This window comes from Canis aureus, chromosome 26 (assembly GCF_053574225.1).
Source record: "Canis aureus isolate CA01 chromosome 26, VMU_Caureus_v.1.0, whole genome shotgun sequence".
Taxonomy (NCBI): Eukaryota; Metazoa; Chordata; class Mammalia; order Carnivora; family Canidae; genus Canis; species Canis aureus.
In genome coordinates, this window is record NC_135636.1 from 46,387,039 (window position 1) to 46,407,372 (window position 20,334).

Genomic DNA, 20,334 nt, shown 5'->3' on the forward strand with positions numbered 1-20,334 from the left:
TTATAGTGGCAATAAAGACTGGGGGATATTTTGGCATTAATATTTCACATAAAATGTTAATGAGATGCACAATTGATGACTATTCTTTCATTTCTGGATTTTAAAAGATAGTCTGTGCCATAGTTCTATTTATCCTAAGAAGGATTTCTTAAGTAGTAGAATCCTAAAGATGTCCTAACAGCTATTTTCACAGTTCTGATAGAAATTTATTTACCAGTTGGGTCAGAAAGCAGCAAAACAACTCAGTAGCCAAACTGTATGCATTTATAAGTATGTAGGGCTCTACATAGTTTACAAAGCAGTTGTGAGGATATGATCTCAGTTTGGGCTCCCAAAAGGATTCTGAGTCAGAGACAAGTGTTCAGGAAATTGAGCACAGTGCACTCTAGGAAAGGAAGAGGAGGGAATGACACTGGGGAACGGGGAGATGTGTGTGATGCAGTCAGGACCCCACGTGGATCTCTAAAGCTGAGCGACCCTTTTGAGGTATCCTGAGTTGGGGTGAGGTGGATTGGCTTTTATAATTCCCTGTCGACCAATCAATGCACGTGGGCTGCCCTAGGAAGGGAGCATGACATTGGGAGTGGCAAATCATTTCAGTTGAGGCACTTCTAACAAGCCCCTTGGACATTTGGGTTTTTGCCACTGCACTTCCCAGTGTCTTCTACCCAGATCCCTCGGGAGGATGACTGGAGGAATTACAGTGTGATTGGGTAGGGTCTTTCCTCCCAGGCACCTAGCCTCTCCTCTCCCTCAGTGAAAGGATTCCTCGTCTGACCACTGGCTTTGCTGCAAAAACCCAGGACAGGACTGTAACACAGAGGCCTCTTTCTTCAGCCTCCTCATCCTCCATGCGAGATTTCTTTTGATTGTATAGGTGTAGCAGTACATTTATTGACTGTCCATCAATTTGACCCTGAGGACAAGTTCTCTTAATTATCTCCACAGTTCATTGGGACTGGCCCTCTGGTTGCCATGCTGAGCTTGCCATTCATTGCAATGCTTGTGTTCACCGGGCTTCTGATGGTTAAGCTCTGCCACGTGGCTTCTATAGTTGTGAGGTTCCATTATCTCTATCGTTTTATCACTCCACTGAGTAATGGTGTCTCCTACAATTAGCCCTGAAGACAGCCACCACTGAACATCTTCATGATACGGTGTCTCCGACAGCCATAAGTCTCCCATAACTTTGGTAAAGGGCTGATTTGGGGCCTCCTATGGGACATGGTTATCTGGTGGGTTTTCCCAAACTAACAATGTACCAATCACACCTGTTCCCCTCCCCAAATCTTTTATCTCCTCTTCCACTCTTTGCCCTGGCATGTGGCATTTCCACCTCACTTGCCACGAGTCACTCTCCCCCTTCTAGGAACCATGTCTATTAGTTTTCTGCATGTAACAAATTCAACAGCTTTAAAAAAAAGTGTATCCATTGGCCTACCTCATTTGACCAACTCTTAGTCACCTTTTTTCTTTTTTTTCTTTTTATTTATTTATTTTTACATATATATATATATTTTTTTTAATTGGAGTTCAATTTGCCAACATATAGCATAACACCCAGTGCTCATCTCATCAAGTGCCCCCCTCAGTGCCCGTCACCCAGTCACACCCTCTCCCCTCTCACCTCCCCTTCCACCACCCCTTGTTCATTTCCCAGAGTTAGGAGTCTCTCATGTTCTGTCTCCCTTTCTGATATTTCCCACTCATTTTTTCTCCTCTCCCCTTTATTCCCTTTCACTATTTTTTATATTCCCCAAATGAATGAGACCGTATAATGTTTGTCCTTCTCTGATTGACTTATTTCACTCAGCATAATACCCTCCAGTTCCATCCACGTTGAAGCAAATGGTGGGTGTTTGTCATTTCTGATGGCTGAGGAATATTCCATTGTATACATAGACCACATCTTCTTTATCCATCTTTCGATGGACACCGAGGGTTAGTCACTTTTAATGGCAAGGCTGCTGCATGTCACCCTCATCCACTGCTCCAAATTGCTCGAGCTCCTTCAACCAGGGCATAGAAGCTGCCATCCCCATGGCCTGTCCCATCTGGCAAAACCTGCATGCCTACCCACCAAGCAGGGGTAGGCTGGGAGCAGACCCGCTCCAGGTTCCCACTCTTTTTAACCAAAGCTGAGCAGATTTTTCAAGAGTAAACACTTTTCAGATTGTTGTATAGAACTGGTGAGTTTCCAGAGTGTTTAAATGGCCATGTTTGTCCATTTCTATCGCTGCTCTTTGGGAGAGCTTTTGTCCATCTCCTTGCTTAGCTGTGATTGAGCCTTTGGAAACTTCTTTTAGAATCTGTGAGTTATCCCGTATTTTTCCAAAAATTAAGTTAGAGTCCATTTTAGTTGCTTTGAAGCAAAGAACCCTAATGAATAAAACTAAATGTGGGGGTTGATTTTATGAGTCAGCATTTTGAAAATGCACTTTGTTTTGTTCATTTCATAATGTTACAAAGCACTTTTCCTGAAGAAATTTTGCTTTCTTTCAAAATACGTTTTCCTTTTCCTGCAAGGGTAAGTTCTTGACTGAAGAAATCAGGAAAATCTTAAAGAAAACTCCCCCGTGAGATTAAGTATCTGCTTCTCTTAGTTCACACACATTCTTGACTCATGGCTCTATTTCTGTCTGCAAATGCTTGCCAAGTGATTGCACTGAGCTTGGTTAAAGACTCTAAGTGTGGTAATGCAAACCAAACATCGAATCCAGGCCTACCATAGTATTTGAAGACCTATTTCAAAGGCTAATTTATGAGAATACTTAATGCTGGAGGCAAGGAAATAGTTGGAAATGTCTCTGTAACTACTTTGCTTTTAATGAGAAGAGACATCTTTTCTGAAAAGCAGTCCAGAAAGATGGCACGCCCATTTCTCAGGACCACCAGAAGCAAGTGTTTGAGGTTGATGTGAGCCTACAAAAAAGCTCAATCTGTGATGCAGGCAGCTGCCAGCCAGCAGAACGCAGGCCACCTGTACCTCCCGTCAGACCTGTGACTAGCTATCAGCCATCTTGCTAACAGCTGGGAGGCAGGCCAGACTTGGACTGAGTGTAAGTGGCAATGACCTTCCTAAAGAATTACATCTCCATTTACCAGGGCTTTCAAAAGGCAAATGGGAAGGATCTAAAATAATTTTACTCAAGTCTCTTCTTTTAGCAAGTTAAGCACAGTTCTGTGTATAGACATGTCGAAAAAAAATTCTTTCTTTCTTGGATTGTATCAGAGCTCTGATGCCCTTGAAAGTCAACCAAAAGTTCCCTTTCTATGCTAGGAAGGTCACATGTGTAGAAGAAGCATTTTTTAATGGTTATGATGAAAAAAAAGTAAGTGGTTCTGCTCTGAAGCTAAACAAGATTCATCCTTGGAATAATAATCACTGAGAGGTCAGAATATTTCCTGGCTGCCCTTTACTGAACCATACAAGAGGACTCTTCAAAGAAATTCCTTTCAGCAACTGGGGGTCTAGTTGACTTCCTGGTCTTTAGCAAAATGAATAAATGTTGTTCTCACACCCCAAAGCGCTTCCAGTTTGGGAAGGAAAACTAGCCTTTGTTGACACATTCCTAAAGTAGAATTTAATAAATACTTGGGCTTAAGGATGGAGCAAGTTTTAATGGCAGTGAACAAACATCTTTGTATTCTTATATTTCTTGTATAAATTTTTAAAAATACATTATTTTTAAGTAATGTTTACACCCAACTTGGAACTCAAACCCACAACCCTAAGACCAAGAGTCACATGCTCCACTGACCAAGCCAGCTGGGCGCCCTCTATTTTTTTCTTTCTTATCTTTTCTCCCACATATCATCTCCTTCCTATATATTCCTAATATCTGCAGATGAAACTTGACCCCCAGCCTAGCCAGGCATGCTCACAAATGAGCAATATTTCCTGTGAATATTGTTGGAAAGAAGGAAAATAGTTTCATCTTAAAAACTGGCGCTAAAGGGCACAGTTTACTTTGCTTGTTATAGATATAAGTGCGTGTGCACATGCTTGCGTGTGCACGTGTGAGGAGATAGTGAAGTTCTTGTCAGCAGATAAGGCAAACATTTTGTGCAATTACAGTGAGCCTTGGAAGTTTATCAGGGAATATCCAGCACAGCCACTTTTTCTTTCAACATTGGAACAGTTGCTATTTCTTTGGTTGAACTTCAGGTGAAGTAGATGACTTGTGTTTAGGGACCAACCCCCCCCCAACACACATGCACACACACAGGCGCTCGCGCACACACATGCACACACAACTTATCCTTAAACATTAGAATCCTCCGCACACAGGAGAGGGATATAAGCTGAAGATCCTAGTAGGGAGAACAAGATATATGCCTCCCATTTCCCGTTCACTTTAAGACTGCCTAGAGCAAAATAGCCAGTACTATTTAAATTACCCCCTTATCTCATTTTAATTATTATTTTTTAAAAGAGTTGTGTATTTATTTTAGAGAGAGAGGGAGCATAGGTGCACGCATGAGCAGGGGAAGGAGTAGAGGGAGAGAGAGAATCTCCAGCTGACTCCTCACTGAATATGGAGCCTCTCTTGGGGCTCTCTCCCAGGACAACCTTGCAGTCATAACCTGAGCCAAAATCAAGAGTTGGACACTCAACCCACTGAGACACCCAAGGGCCCCTTAATTATTATTTTTAAATTCGCTGCTAAGCACATAAAGATGCACTGTGTTGGCTCAAATGCATGTGCTCTACCTATATGGTATATTTATACTAAGTGCATACACACTTAGGAACAGTGATGATACCTTCCTTTCCACATTCTCCTAAAGTTATTTTTTCTCTATGTGCTGTGTCGAAAAACTGGCAGGCTGAAGCATCTCCATATCTTCTCTTCTCAAACACGCAACCCTGAAGTTTTCCTCTCTTAAAACAAGTTCAGTAACAGGAGGCAGTCAGGAGTCCTTCATTACTTAGGCATACCTACCCTGTGCCTTGAGTTATCCTGATTATTTGAATGGTTTTATTTCCATAAGATTTGTGATTGCATATTTAAAAAAGGAAGGTGGAAAAAAAATAAAAAATAAAAAATAAAAAAGGAAGGTGGGGAAGACAGCGTGAGAAAGTCAAATGCCAATGAAAAGCCCCAATAGATTCCCTGAAGTAATCAACCATTCAGCTTTGTTTGGAGCACAATTGATCTTGTCAGGGCTAAAAACCTATCTGCCGTTGACATCTTCAACAAGGAAGAATAATTAGGAAATTCCTTAATTAGTGCTCCATTTAATCTTCCATTGTCAAGGTAAACACTTTGATTAAAATAAGTAGTACTCAGGAGTAACCACAGACCTATTCTGAATTTCCATAAACTTATTAAATGTTCCTACGTGGTTCACCCTCTCAGCCAATGCTCCCCTTCCTGACACTTGCAAGAACAGGGAAGGATTTTAAGCAAAGCCAAGGTAGGGTTGGTTTTCGCCAACATCTGAACCCTGAGGAGCAGATGTCAGCCTTTCTGTTCCACACTGAAGATACAGAGGGGTTGGTAAGCCATTTTCAAGCTGTCCACGTTTCTGAGGTCCGCCTGCAGTGACTGTGAGGCTTTCTCTAGTGTGTCACACAATTTGGCCTACTCAAGGGTCACTGGGGAGCTGCAAAAATAAATAAATAGATAAATAAATAAAGAAATAAATAAATAAATAAATAAATAAATAAATACACATTTCTGGGCCCCACTCTCAAATTTTTAATTCTGTAATTAGTTGGTGGTAGATTTCAGGTATTTGGATTTTTATCAGTCTCCTCAGGGGTTCTAAAGCAGAAATCCCACTTTCTCTACCACTCCTATGACCTTCCATATACCTTATTACTGCTGTAATTGCTGTCGGTACAGTTTGGGCAAATCACCATTGGGACTCAGCTCTTTCTGCAAGGAAGAGCTCTCACGGAGGGAAGTCCCTCTAATGCTATCTTTGACTTGCCTTCCTCCTTGGCTTTAGCTTATCCATTCATTCACTTATTAAGCAAGTATTTTTTGAGAACCTACTTTAGGCAAAGCAGTTTTAGGTGCTAGAGATTTCGTAGTGAAAACAAATAAAATTCACACCCAGTGGGAATTTGTATTTTAGTGAAGGGAGACAGAGGAGAGAGAATTACGCAAGTATTCCAGGAGTGAGGAAACAGCATGGAGAAAATTAAAGCTGGGGCCAAGGAGAAAGTGTGGGAGGTGGGTATTATTTCAAACTGGGTTGACATGAAAGCTCTTGCTGGCAAGTGGGAGTTTGAATGAGCCTGCCTTGGGTTCAGTTGGGAATTGTCTGTTTGTGACACCTCACACTCTGTGGGAAAATCAGGCCAACACAGAAGAAAGCAGAGAGAGAAAGAAATCGGTTCAGGCAACCTTCCTTCAAACCCTCAATCCAACCATGTCTTTACTTTTTGGTAAGACATTAAGTAAAAAAAAAAAAAAAAAAAAAGTTAAATTCACTCCTCTATTGTTCAGCAGAGCAAAACCATAACTTCTCTTTTTGATTAAGTAAATACACTTTGTTTGCCCTTTACAACCAAAAATTCTAACATGCGCTCTAGTAACACTTATTTAAAAAGAAAACTTATTGTATTTTCTCACTACATAAGAGTATTGTCAAAAATTTAGAAAATATGGAAAGGCAAAGATGAAAAAAATAAATCTTAGGACATCATTTGAAGGATTTTGCTGAGTATCCTAGAATATGGCTTAACTCAACAAAATTCTATTGTGTATTTAAGTTGTTTATCATTGTTGTTGGTAATGACTCCCAACAAAATTATAAGAAACCTCTCTGAGGCAAATTCTTCCTCATCCTTAATTATTTATGCAGCATATATTTCTGGAAGTGGAATTGAAGGCTCAAAGGGTATTCGTGTGTTTGTGGCCTTTGAAATGAAAGTGCTGGTTTGCCCTCAATTAGAATTGTATCAGTTTTGATCAGTTACAAGTAGATGAAAGTGCCTATTTCTTTATATATTCGCTAACACCCAAAATAGGAAAAGGAAATTTTAATCTCTCTTTTCTCATCAAATCATTATTATATATATATATATATATATATATATATATATATATATATATATATGTATTTTTTTATTCCTGGTGAGATTCCATTTTTTTTATCATATTAAGAATTTAATATATTTCCTCTTTTGTGAATTGATTCTAATACCTTAAAAATATTTAGGTGTCTATCATTCTCTTATTGACCTTTACTAATGCTTTATATATTAAATATGTTCCTTCATTGGTGATAAAAATTCAAATTACAAGTATTATTATTTGTTGAGCCAAGCACAATAGTAAGCTCTTTATATATTCAATTTTCCTACCTTAATAATATAAACTATTATCATGCCTTTCTCTTAGCTATACACTGTACAAGACATTCAATAACAAAGGAAGAGATTGCAGATAGAGGGGTGAATATGTTTGAGATCACACAGCGAGTAAGCAATAGAGCTGCAACTTAAAGTCAGGTCTGCTTGAATCCAAACCTATGTTTAAACGTGATGCTAAGTCGCTGTTGATTATTATTTTCCTGTGTCCCGTAGTTCAGGGATCAGTAAAATGCAATGCATAGGCCAAACCTGGCCTGCATTTTTAAAAAATATTTTATTTATTTATTTAGAGAGAGTGCATATGAGCCCAGGAAGGGGCAGAGGGAGAGAGAGAATCTCAAGCAGACTTCATGCTGAGCATGGAACCTGATTTGGGGCTCCATCCCACGACCCTGAGATCATGACCTGAGCCTGAATTAAGAGTCTGACATTTAACCAACTGAGCCACCCAGGCAGTCCTGGCCTGCTACCTCTTTTGTAAATAAAGTTTTATTGGAACACAGCTACATTCATTTATTGCTACTTTCATGCACCAGTGACATACTTGAATGGTGACAAAGTCTTTCTAGCCTGGAGAGACCTCAAGTATTTACTATCTGGTCCTTTACAGAAAAATTCACTTTGCAGTAGCTTCCTGTTCCCCAGATACTAAATAGATATTGGATTTCCTGGATCTATGCTTTATTTCCCCACATCTTACTTTCCCCTCAAAATCTCAACCTAGTATCAAATAAACAATTATTTATTTTGCTTTTATGTTAGTTAGACACTAGCAGGAATGTAATTTCTTGCCTCTACTGGTACTTTAATTCAAAAACATTTTATTTCCAAATGTCTTGTTCTCCGTACCTTTTGTTTCTTAGCATCCTGTCTTCTTTTACTGACATAGCATCTTCTTGAGTGTCCTTAATATTTAACTTTCACAGAAGTTCTTTAGAATAAAAACTGTTCATTCATGGAGGTGTTTCTGTCTTTTAATTAGATGTGTTTATGAAGGCCTCGATTTGTCATTTCTGGAAGCCACTGCTGAGCTCTCTCAGTGTGTGAGCCACTTAAAAACCCAGAAAAACTTTTCTTCTGGTGACCTCTCAGGTCACTCCTGCATGTAATTGAGTTCAGTATATTGTCCATGTGCACTGTCTGCTGTGTCCCAGAATATCATCAGTAGGAAAATGGACTTTGTGTGTGTGTGTGTGTGTACCTGTGTGTATTTGCACACACATGTGATTGAGGGTGGGTTGAAATGTCTATACTCCAAATGCTTCTAGCCGTTACCCTCTCTGATATGGGTGAAATTCCTCTGGGTCTTCACTGCCTTGTAAATTCAGTGTGTTTCAGAGCAGGATAGATGTTTCCTCTCATTTGGTCATAATGGAATATATTCTGGTAAATAGTCTCTGGTGTTTGTAGTTTGAGGTTGGGGCCTTCCTAATGGTCAAGGCAGGAAAAGCTCTGTTCTCTTATTTTTCCCCCTTCTTTGTATTTAATAGGGATGAACATGTGGGATCATTTCAGTGAAAAGAATACATTACACAAAAACTGTTCTTAATAATCTTTAGTATTTTATAGGAAGTTCAGTAGAACTTGTAAGACTCATTTTCTACATAAGCTAAATCAACAAATTGACTGCAAAACTGGAACATGGTGTACAAGCCAGTTATAATAAAGGAGCTATCGTATGGTGTGCTGGTCAGATGATACAGAAAAAATCCATTCCCAACCTGGTAACACATTTTGAAAGGGATGTTGACAAGTCCCTCTAAATCAAAAAGATGGCAATCGTGATAAAGATAGTCTGGAATTAATGTCATCTTATTGAAGATTGTCTTCAAATTTTGCCTTGGCTTCCAAACGGAAGAAGGAGCAATAAAAATATTGGTATTATAACAATAATGATATGTTCATATCATTATGAACAACATAGCAATATTATGAACAGAAGAAAATATATTAACAATGAAAAAGTATAGGGAACCATTATTTGTTTTAAAGTAAGAAATACCTTCTAATTAGATATATCCAAAAACTGAGTAAATCGCCTTATGAAAAAATATTAGATCATTGCAGTAAAAGCTTCCTTTTGAGATTAAAATAACTGTGAGACCTGGAGTAAATTACTTAACTTCTTTGAGCCATGAGTTCTTCATCCTCAAAGTGATTTACATTGCAATGGCTGATTTTGCAGGTAAATTTAAGATGGAACTAAGATTCTATTCTATACTCATAACACAGGGTTGTTACAGAGTTTTAATGAGATGTTCTTAGAACAGTGCTCATGCTCTAAATGCAGTTATGTTGTGATGTGGTGAGCTGCCCACCCTCCCGGTGTATTCTGGTAGAATCTGGATGTTCTTCTGCCTGGAATTTTGTATAGGAGATTCCAGTGTTGAATTGGAGGTTGGAATAGATTGTTTGGTCAGGTAAATTTTGATCATCACATATGAACTTACTCTGATTTACATTTACAAATCCTTCTGATTTATCCATTAATGCCAACAAGTATATATTGACTGCCCAGATTTTTACCAAGATCATATTAGGTGCTACAATTCCAGGTGATGAAGAAGATAAGATGAATTATGGATCCCATAGAGATCATGTCCCAAGGGAGAGAGGAGATAAGAAGTAAACCCTTAAAATCAAGAGAGCATCCAATAATGGTAAATCTGCTGCTTCACATTAAAGAGGGATAAAGTAATGGAGTGTGACTGGAAAGGCCTCTCTGAGGAGGGGGCATTTGCCAAGAGTGACAGGTAGGGACCATCCGTGTGAGGACTATATGTGAGAGCCTTCTTCTTGGATTGGGTGTTGGTTCCATTTATTCTCTATATATGAAATGTTTTATTGATTTCCACCACAAAAAAAGCTGGTACAAAGATCCTGAGCTAGAAATAATCTTGGAGTATTCCAGAAATAGAAAGAAGGTCAACATGACTGCAGCACAGAGGGAGAGCAGGTGTGATACTTAACAGTATCCATTTCTTCTTTTGTTCTGGGCTCACAGAGAGCATGCATTGCTTGGTTCCCTGGCAGTTAGACAAAGACATCTGACTTTTCTGTCCACTGAAATGCAAAGATCAATGGTGCATAATCTTCCTCAATGGACAGTGGAAAGCCACTTATGGTTCTCTAGTCTTTTCCTGTAGGAGGGAGTGAATGTGGAAGGTCTTGTGCTCAGGTGGGCTCATTCATCAAATGGAAAATGAGTCTTATCTCAGGAAGAAACTATATGAATAAGAAACTTATGTGAAGCTACTGAGATAGTGGAGCTGTTTGTTAAAATGTTTACAACCTAATATATCCTTGAATACATGGAGTGCTCGCAGTAGAGGATATAGTAGCAGGGCCAGATACTATGGGTTCATAGGCTAGGAAAGAGTAAGGATTTGTGAGCAAACATAATAAACTGCCCCTGGGCAGCAAATAAGTTACGTGATCTGTCAGCTACTGATTCACAACATTGCCGCCACTTTTTAATTCTCAAACCCAAATCTCCGAAATTTGCATCATCTTCTGAGGTCCAACCACCTCAGCCTATATCGCTACATTATGAACTGAGAAAGTCAACTAAATATATTTTATGGATTTGGGGGCAAAAGAAAAAGAAAGAAAACACAAACCAGATGTAATACATTTTCTAAGGATATCTTTCTAGATACTCTTTACCTTTTTAATAATTTTCTCTCTACTAAGGATATCTATCTAGAAAGATACTCTTTACCTTTTTAATAATTTTCTCTCTACTAACACCATTTTTTTTCTTTGTTTTGTTTTGTTTTGTTTTCTGGCTTTTGCAAAGTATTGGCATTTGCCAAAAGTACTTATTAAATAAAGAATTAATTTATAAATATTTGTTGTAATTTTCTTTTTCTGTTTTTACACTTCCTTTTAAAGAAGAAAAGTTTGCTAAGTTCCAAATTTAATTAAACGCACACCTGTCTAAGTTCTAAATCGGAGTCATAATTAACAACATTTTAAAGAGAAACTGCATGCCATGTTCCTGTTTTATCAACAAATTGATGTTATGTCATGTATGGAAGCCACTGAATACATGCCCACATGTTTAATATTAGTTTTTAAATGTCTTCATTATTGAATAACTTCATTAATGATTTAGTGCTAATATACAGTAGGCAGAATTATGAGCCCCATACATGTACTCTCTCATTTAATCTTCATGCAACACTATCAGGTAGATTCTATTCCCATTTTATTTGAGGAAACTGACATTCAAGAGAAGTTTAATACATTGCCTAAGGTCACACAACTAATAAGTGGTTGAGCTGATATTGAATCAAGGCAATTTGACCAAGGACCCTACATTTTTTTTTAAAGATTTTTATTTTTATTTCTTCATGAGACATACAGAGAGAGAGAGAGAGAGAGAGAGAGAGAGAGAGAGAAGCAGAGACACAGGCAGAGAGAGAAGCAGGCTCCATGCAGGGAGCCCGACGTGGGACTCCATCCCAGGTCTCCAGGATCAGGCCCTGGGCTGAAGGAGGTGCTAAACCACTGAGCCACCCAGGGATCACCAAGGATCCTACATTTTTAATTATTATGAAAACTGTTAACATAAGAAAGCTAATGAGGAAAGCATTTACTTAAAGTTAAGAAGGTAACATTACTTACAGAATGACCACTCTGTGATTTGAGGCAGACAGGTGAAGACATTTTCTTTATCCTGAGATGGTAAGTTGGCTCTGGCATTGGAGACACAGCTGTTATGTAAAACAGGTTATTTAATCTCCTTGAATCTTAACGTTTTTATCTATAAACTGGGGGGTGATAATACCTACCATATAGATTCATGCTAAAGATTAGATGACATAATAGGTGTGCAGGGCAGATAGTAGGCATTCAATAAATATCAATTATTTTATTGAGTAAGCTCTTTATTTCCTTCATATCCCTCAATGAGATATTAGGGATTGGTAGTACTTATCTCTAAATTATCTTATAATCTGTGAATGGAAGATGCTGAGTACAAGCAATGTTGATAGTCCCTTGTGGAAACCAAGAAAGATTCTTAAAAACCATATTTTGATTTATTGTGGAAGAAAATGTAATGTGTGCTAAAGGTAAATAATAGCAGTATCTCTGTTTATGTGTCTCTCCCCATATACCTGTACTGACTTGTACATGCCCTATGTCTAAATTTCAAGAAGGACTATTCTTTGATGAAAATCCATCTAGCTTTTTAAAGAACAAAAAACAACTTGATAGGTAGATAGATGATTAATAATAGATAAATGGTAGATACGTGTATGTGTATATATGTATATGTAGCCATAGTAGTAGATATAGATATCCATGTAGACACATATACATGGATATAGTACAGATATAGATATGGTTATGGATATAGTTTATGGATATGTATTTAGATAGATAATGACATAGTATGTGTGTAGGTATAGATGAGATATATAGCTATACAGAAGGACATGGATATAGACCCGGACCTGGAAATGGACATGGATATGATCGTAGACATGGATATGGGTCCGGACATGGATATGGATTGGATATAAAGAGCTGTCAAAGTCCAGGAGGTTATGTGGATGCAATAGCAACTGGGTTTTCATCTGTAAAGAATATTTTTTGGGAAGAATTTCTCATACCAGGGCAGATGTCTCAAATTATGCTGATTCTGACAATAAAGAAGGATAGAGTACAAGGACCCTCCAGAATCCTTTTTGGCTTTCCTGGAAGTGGGCAGGCACCTGAACTTCCTGCCACCTCTCTAATGAAGGAGGGAAAAATTTACCCCGGGGGGTGGGGAAAACACCCAGGTCGCTATTAAGAAGGGAAACAGATACTTGGCTGCCTGAAAACAAATGTTCGTTTTGTCTTTGCTTTGTTTTTTGTTTTTTTGTTTTTTTCCAAATAACCTTCCAAATTAGGCAAGACAGTCATTACTGTCTAGATAGTAATGGTAGTTCCTTGAGGTTAAGCAGCCTGTCCAAGTTCATGGTGCTACTAAGTAAAAGAACAGAACTAGAGACCACATTCTTGCCTTCTTTTCCAGTAGCTTCTGGACTTCAACCCTCTAAAAGGATACTAATTTATTATTTGGTTTCCCTCAGCTACAAATCACCTTATTTTTCCTTTTTCCCCTAAATCATTTCAGTGAACAGCAAGCTACAGAGAAAGTCTGTGTATCACTGTCAAATCACCTTTTGGACAATATCACCCTGCCATGTTTCTGCCCAAATGAATCTGCAACATTGACAAGAGAAAAAAATATAAAAAGTAAAAGTCCTCATTGTTCATTCAGGGATGGTCTGGGCTGGAGGTGGCATCACCAGTGCAGACCAGCTGCAATTAGGAGTTGCTGGCTGCCTCTCTGTGTTCCTGGGCATTTGTGCCATCACTTAAAAGGGCATTTTTGCTTCGTCTGTGTCTCAGCTTTCATTCCACTCCTGAGGTTCACCAGCATGGCAGACCCTGAACACAATTTTATGTTGTATGTGTGGACACCGTCTGTGGCATATTGACCTTGCTTGAGAAATGGGAACCAGAGGCTCTTTCTTCTAAGCATGGGGAAACAAATCATGCCTGTGTATACTGACATAGAATGAAGGACTTGAGAAGGTGTTTTCAGGATTTTCTGAAAATCAGGGGAATTTAGCTAGAGTTGAGATGTTTAAAATTCTTTTTGTAACTGATTTGAATCTGCCCTATAAAATATTGATCCAAGAAAAAAAAATCTATCTCATAACACCAACTCACACAGCCCTTCGGTGAGTAGGGAAAAACATCTCTCTTTCCTAGCTCAGATTTCCAGGGTTTACCAGGAATATTGGGGAAAGAGGTTGACTATAGTGAAAGCTCATCATTATGATTATCATTCATCCATCTGTCAAATGATACTGAAATAGTATCTGGCAAGAAGGCTAGCACTTACTTCCATGAGTTTTTATTTGATATATACCAAGTCTCAGAATATTCAGATATTTATGTGATTATACCTGACAAAATTCTATTAATATCCTGTGGTAAGATATAGGAGAGGGGCAAAAATGTGCATTTTCTGAAAATATTTTAGGATTCACTTTTGAGAGTCGGGCATACTCAGGACCTTCTAAGGACAAATCTTGACTTGATGGATAAAGATGGGAATTAATCACAAATATGGAGGATGGCAAAGTGAAGACTTCTGGTCTATAGAAAAAAAATATGAAGAGTCCACAGCTACCATAGACTTAGATTGATTTGCAAAATATTTGGCCTTGGGCCCTTTTAAGTCTGCCAGGCTAAATACTGGCTCTTCCTCTACAAACTCACCTCAATTCCCACTGTATAGGTAAAGCCTTAAAAGACATTTAACAAAGTTCTTAAAACTGGGAAGTGGAGAACTGAAGTCCTGTGTCATCCTAGTGCACTACAGTTTTGCCTCTGTGACAACTTTATTGTAATTGGTTGATTTTGTTTTTTATGTATATAAGGTAAGATTCACTCTGTGGACACAGTTCTGTGGGTTTTAACAAATGCACAGAATCATGTATCCACCGCCACAGTCATGATCCAGAAAGCTTCCATCACATAAAAAATTCCTTTGTGTTCCCCTTTTGTAGTCAGTCCTTTCCCTCCCACATCAACACATGCAGCAGTAATTTCTTTCCCATCCTATAATTTTCCTTTTTATTAAATGCATCTTATAAGTGGAATCATTTTGGGTCTTACTTCTTTCACCCTGCATAATGCTTTTGACAGGCAACCATGCTGCTGCAATGTATCAATAGTTTTCTCTTTTTTATTGCTAAACATTATTCTATTTGTATGAAGATACCAGTCTTCTTTTCATTCTCCAGTTGAAAGACCTTTTCCAGTTTTTAGAGATTATGGATAAAACTATCATAAATATTTCTGTATAGGTTTTGGTGTGACCATAATTTATCACATCACTTTGATAAATACCTAGGACAGGAATCACTAAGTCAAATGATGTAAGTGAATGTTTCAGATTATAAGAAGTGGACAAAATGTTTCCCAACATGGATGTGTCTGTACTATTCTGTAGTCCCACCAGCAGTGAATAAATGTTCCAGTTGCTTGTATCTTGGAAATGTCAGGTCGATTCTTCTTTTGTCCTTTTTCTTTTTTCCTTAGTATTAGGTGTGGAGTAGCATCTGACTATGGATATAATTTGCATTTCTCCAATCCGCTAATGATGATGAGCAGCATTTCATGTGCTTATTTGCCATCCTTATATCTTCTTTCATGAAAATATCTGTTAAGTATTTTGCCCATTTCCTAATTGAATTGTTTGTTTTCTTGCTGTTGGGTTTTGAGATTTCTTTATACATTCTGCATAAGAATCCTTTATTACATATGAGTTTTTAAACATTTTCTCCTCATTGTGGTTTCCCTTTTCATCTCCCTAACTTTGTCTTTTGAAGAGCAAAAATTTTCAATTTTGGTGAAGTCCAGTTTATCCATTTAAAAAAAACTTTATGGGTCATGCTTCTGGTGTCATATCTAAGAAATCTTCAGTCCCAGAGATTTTCTCTTGTGTGTTTTTTTCTTTTTTCCTAGATGTAGTATGGTTTTAAACTTTCAAGTCTATGATCCATTTTGAGTTGCTTTTTGTATAGTATGCATATGCAAGTATGGATTATGTTCAATTTTTTAGTAGATTCTAACATAATTTGTTGAAGAGACTATCCTGTCTCCATTTAATTGCCTTTGCATGTCTTCAAAAATCAGTCATAAGTGTAGGTCTATTGCCTGACTTTCTAATCTGTTCTATTGATCTGTCTCTCCTTTGCCCAGTACCATACATTTACCCTTATCACTTGGCTCTTTCTCCATGTATATTATACTTCATTGGAAAGTGAAATGTCAGTTTTCATTAGAAATCCATTTCTTTCACCATTTTACTGCATGCATTTTTAAGAGTATTCCGCTTTCATTCCCGTTTCCTTAATTTTTACCTTCAAAATTCATAAGCCAACTCATCTTAAATAGCTACATACTCTATATTTCCATTTATAAGACATTCTGGAAAAGGCAAAACTATAGAGATGGTAAATAGATTAGTGATTGCCAGAGGTGGGAAGGAAGACTGATAGAATAGGTAAAGAACCATTGATTTGGGATGAGGGCGTCGAGGGGGCCGAAACTATTCTATAGGATGCTGGAATGGTAGATACTACCATTTATGGTAGTAAAATACCATCATATTTTACGTATTTGTCAAGACCCAATAGAACTTTATATCATGGAGTGAACTTGGATGTATGCAAATTGAAAGTAAAGCATTTAAGAGATGGAGGGATCCCAGGATGGAATACAAACAGTGACTGAAGACTCTAACTGTATTACAGATATATGAAATGGTAAATATATGAAAAGTAAATGGACGGCAGATGGAGGGGAATCAGGTTTCTCATTGTTAGAATGGGAAGTTAAGACTAGCGAGGGAGAAGGCTGTGAGAAAGTAGAATTGGAGTCATTAGCATGAATTCTTTTTTAGCTTAATGTAGGCAGAGTTAAATATATAGAGAAATTTTTATAGATATGTGTGTATACATGGTTAATAGTATATGCATATATTAGAATCAGCAGTACACTTGAAGCAATGAGCACATCTAGTGCCCAGATTTTGGTTTCTAATTACATTCTCCAATAAAAAAAAATAAAAAAATAAAAATTAAAAAAAAAAAAACCTATGGAGAAAGAAAGGAAGAAAGAGAGAGAGAGAGAAAGAAGAGAGAAAGAAAGAAAGAAAGAAAGAAAGAAAGAAAGAAAGAAAGAAAGAAAGAGAAAGAAAGAAAAAGAAAGAGAAAGAAAGAAAGAAAGAAAGAAAGAAAGAAAGAAAGAAAGAAAGAAAGAAAGAAAGAAAGAAAAAAGAAAGAAAGCAAACAAGCTGATTCTAAGACTGGACAGGAAATATACAAAATGAGCCTGAAGAGTCTTGTAGAGCCAGGAAGCAAGGAAGTGCTCAAAAAAACAAACAAAAACACCCACAATGATGGGGGCCAACTGAAAGAGCTTCCATTGGCCAAAGCTGAAATATTTAAGCAACAAAATAAAGTAGTCTTGGATCTTAAGCTAAAATATAAAATCAGTATTCGTGATATATACTGGCACAAATAAATGATCACATAAATTAACAAATTGGGGAGAACAGGCAAATCTTCTGTGCAGAAAAATTCCAATAATCTATTTGCCCTTAAAGAGATGAGGCTTAGTTCCCCATGCCTTAAGTGCGGGCTGCATAGAATGACTTCTTTCCAAAGAGACACTATGGAAAGGAGAAAACAAGAATAATTTTGCAGTGTAGAAACCTGACAGACACTACTTCCTTCAGGCAGGTGGTCCAGGTCAATGACGGAGATAAGTCATGTTCATACTGTATACTCTTGATTTAATGCGATAAGAATGCCGTGGTATCTCTGTTGGTTTTTCTTTCAAGAAACCATAACCCAGGTCTAATTGTGAGAAATCCATTAGATGATTCCCAATTAAGGGATATTCCAAAAAAGATCTGACAAGGACACCTTAAAACTGCCAAGCTCATCAAAAACAAGGAAAAGTCTTAGAAACTGTCACAGCCAAGAGGAGCCTAAGGAGACATGACAACTAAATGTTATGTGGGATCCTTGGATGGGATCTTGGAACAACAACAAAACACATTAATTAAAAACTAAGGAAATCTGAATAATGTATCGATGTTAGTAATACTTTATCAATATTCGTTCTTTGTGACAAATATACTGTAGTAATATAAGACATAAAAAATAGGTAAGGGCTACATGGAAACTATTCTATTTTTGCAACTTTTCTATAAATCTAAATGTATTCTAAAACACAATTTTTTTTTTTTGAGAGAGGGAGAGAGAATACAAGCAGTAGGGGGATGAGGGGAAAGAGAATCTTAAGCAGGCTCTGGGGCACAGTCTCACAACCCGGAGAGCCAGACCTGAGCTGAAATCAAGAGTCAGACACTTAATGCACTGAGCCACCCAGGCACCCCAGAAAACACAAAGTGTTTTTTTAAGTAAAAAATGTCACAAGTTTTTCTGCCTCAACCTTAAACACGATATTCTCCAGAGGCCTCATCTCATTTTCCTTCACCAATCTAAAATTCCTAAAATTATTTCTGAGAAGGATTATGGGGCTTGGTCTCATCTCAAGACAACGATGCCACATCTTCCATGGGCTCAGGTAAAGGGGTGGTTGGTATGCCACTGTTGGTGCAGAAATCAGTATAGAGATTGAAGAAGGCCATGCATTCTTTGTGATTCTTCCTATTAAGAGGCAGAGGCTCCCATTTTTTAATCTGTTCTGGGATTTTTGAGGACAGGACCAAATAGATTTCAAATCTGCTAGAATTCCTTGAAACAATCTTTGGACATTATCCTGGGGAACTGAAACGCCTTACTGGGAAGACTAAGCACCACGGAAGGAGCAGGTGTAAGTTCTCTGTTGGAAGCCTCAGTTGAGGCTGAGGCAATTCCAGACATTTGTGTGAGCCATGTGGGATGTCCATCCTAACCGAGACAGGTGGCTCTTTGAGATGACGCCTGTCCTGATCATCATCTAATGGCAACTGCATGAAACAATCAGAATGGGAACTGCCCAGCTGAGCCCAGTCAATCCACAGACCATGAGGGGTGATAATAAATGGTCATCTTAAAGCACTGATATTTGGGCCAGTTTATTTTTGTGCAATAGATATCAAGAACACTCTGTTAAATGTTGCAGCTTGAAACTCAATTTCCTAGGAGCATTTCATATACAAACCAACAACTATACAAAAGCAAATATTTACTATGTACCTCCGATGAGCAAGGCATGGTCCAGCACCTGAAATTTCAAGCCTCAGTGGTATCACATGACAGAAAAAAGCATGTTTCAAGCAGTCATTGTGACTTATCTTGAAGAAATCACCAGCCATACGATTTGTGTCTTCTTTTAAAGAATTACTTACCATTTAAAGACTACCTACTGCTCCTTCTCAATTATTTCACAACTAGTTAAAGTATACCCAGAACCTCTGAAGAGAGAAATATATCTGATAAGCACCTGAACCTAGGTCAATTGAGAGATCCTCAACATTATCCTCAGCAAATAGCGATACTTGGAATTAATTTATATTTAATAGATTACTAATATTAGAACTTTGAAGCAACATGACATTTCTAAACTCTCTTTTATAGGAAAAAAAATTGTCATCAATATGCCGAGACTCCATAATCTTTTAAAGCCTTGAGTAAAAGTTAAAGTATCCACAGTTATCATCTCTACCTCCATGGGTTTGTTATTATCAGGATATTATAAAATGCAATTGAAGTGGAAAGCTCTTGCTTGGTTAGAATGCTTTTATTGATATCTTTTCTTCCTGTTAAATTAGTGTCAGTTCTTTTTTTTTTTTTTTTGAATAAGAGTGAAATATACAGTTGACCCTTGAGCAACACAGGTTTGAACTGAGTAGATCCACTTATAAGCAGATTTTTTACAGTATAGAACTGTAAATGTATTTTCTCTTCCTTATGATTTTCTTTTTTTTTAAAATATCATTTCTTTTTTTTTAAGATTTCATGTATTTATTCATGAGAGAGAGAGAGAGAGAGAGAGGCAGAGACACAGGCAGAGGGAAAAGCAGGCTCCATGTAGGGAGCCCAACGTGGGACTCGATCTGGGGACTCCAGGATCACACCCTGGGCCGAATGCAGGTGCCAAACCGCTGAGCCACTCAGGGATTGGATCTCCTTCCTTATGATTTTCTTAATAACATTTCTTCTGTAGCTTACTTTGTTTTAAGAATACAGTATATAGTACACATAGCACACAAAATATGTATCAATAAACTGTTTATGTTATCAATAAGTCTTCTGGTCAACAGCAGGCTGCTAATAGTCAATAGGGAGAATCCAAAGTTATACATGAATTTTCAACTGCCCCTGTGTTGCTCAAGGGTCAACTGTAGCCATGTGTAATTTATACCAGTAAGACAAGGGAAGAGGTAAGATGATGTATGGACATACACTTGGGAA

The 20,334-nt window shown here is 37.8% G+C and overlaps 1 long non-coding RNA gene across 1 annotated transcript in view; it reads left to right on the plus strand.

Annotated features, from left to right (window-relative positions):
* Positions 1-20,334, plus strand: part of LOC144298868 (uncharacterized) — a 267,260-nt gene that overhangs the window by 140,393 nt on the left and 106,533 nt on the right. The window lies entirely within an intron of this gene.